The sequence below is a fragment of the Otolemur garnettii genome, unplaced genomic scaffold (genome assembly GCF_000181295.1).
Source record: "Otolemur garnettii isolate 467f Iridium unplaced genomic scaffold, OtoGar3 scaffold00156, whole genome shotgun sequence".
NCBI classification, from domain to species: Eukaryota; Metazoa; Chordata; class Mammalia; order Primates; family Galagidae; genus Otolemur; species Otolemur garnettii.
In genome coordinates, this window is record NW_003852551.1 from 2,535,985 (window position 1) to 2,537,558 (window position 1,574).

Genomic DNA, 1,574 nt, shown 5'->3' on the forward strand with positions numbered 1-1,574 from the left:
TAGTCCCAGCTACTCAGGAGGCTGAGGCAAGAGAATCTCTTAAGCCCAAGAGTTTGAGAGCTGTGATGCCGTGGCACTCTACCAAGGGTGACATAGTAAGACCCTGTCTCAAAAAAAAAAAGCACAAGAATGACCATGGCAGTGTTACTTATGATAGCTAAAACACGGAAACAACCCAAATGCCCATCAACTAATGAATGGATGCCCAAAATGTGATAGATTTATACTATACAATGGGAAATTCTTCATCCTTTAAAACCAAAGAATTTCCCATTGTATAAATGATACACACCACAACACGGATGAAAGTGAAAATGTTATGTAAAGTGAAAGAAGCCAGACACAAAGGTGCCACATTGTATGATTCCGTTTATATGAAATGTCCAGAAATACATAAAAACACTAAGTTGTTGTCAGAAGCTGGGGGCTGGAGGGAGAATATCTCCTTTTAGTATCAAGTTCTAAAATTGATTGTGGTGATAGTTGTGCAACTCTCTAAACTAAAAAAATATTAAACTCAGCAGAAGCTGTGGCTCACACCTGTAATCTGAGCACTCTGGAGGCTGAGGCTGGTGGAGTGCCTGAAGTCAGGAGTTCAAGACCTGTAGTCCCAGCTACTCTGGAGGCTGAGGCAAGGAGATTGCTTGAACCCAAGGGTTTGAGGTTGATGTGAGCTATGACACCACAGCATTCTATTGATAACAACCAACAACATGAGACTCTGTTTCAAAAAAAAAAAAAATACCACTATTGAACTGTATACCTGATTTATTTATTTTTTGAGACAGAGTCTCAAACTGTTGCCTGGGTTGTCACAGCAACCTCAAACTCTTGAACTTAAGCAATTCTCTTGCCTCAACCTCCCAAGTAGCTGTGAGTAGTTGCGCTTGCCACAACGCCCAGCTATTATTATTATTTTTTTGGTTGTAGTTGTTGTCATTGTTGTTTGGCGGGCTTGGGCTGGATTCAAACCCACTAGCTCCGGTATTATGTGGCTGGTACCCTAGCTGCTTGAGCTAACAGGCGCCGAGCCTGAACTGTATACTTTAAATGAATGAATTGTATAGTATGTGTGTATATATATCTTTTATATATATATTTTTTTGTTTGTTTGTTTGTTTAAGACAGAGTCTCACTCTGTTGCCCAGGCTAGAGTGCCATGGCATCAGCCTAGCTCACAGCAACTTGAAACTCCTGGGTTCAAGTGATCCTTCTGCCTCATCCTCCCAAGAAGCTGGGTCTACAGGTGTTCATCACCATGTCTTGCTAATTTTCCTATTTTTAGTAGAAATGAGATCTCATTCTTGCTCAAGCTGGTCTTGAACTCCTGCGCTCAAGGGATCCTCCTGCCTTGGCCTCCCAGAGTGGTAGGATTATAGGTGTGAGCCACCTGGCCTGGCTATATCTTTTGTATTTTAATAAAGGTATTAAAGAAAGAGAGAGGGCTCAGCGCCTGTGGCTCAACCGGCTAGGGCGCCAGCCACATACACCTGAGGTGGCGGGTTTGAATCCCCAGCCCGGGCCCGCCAAGCAACAATGATGGCTGCAACCAAAAGATGACCAGCGCTGTGGCG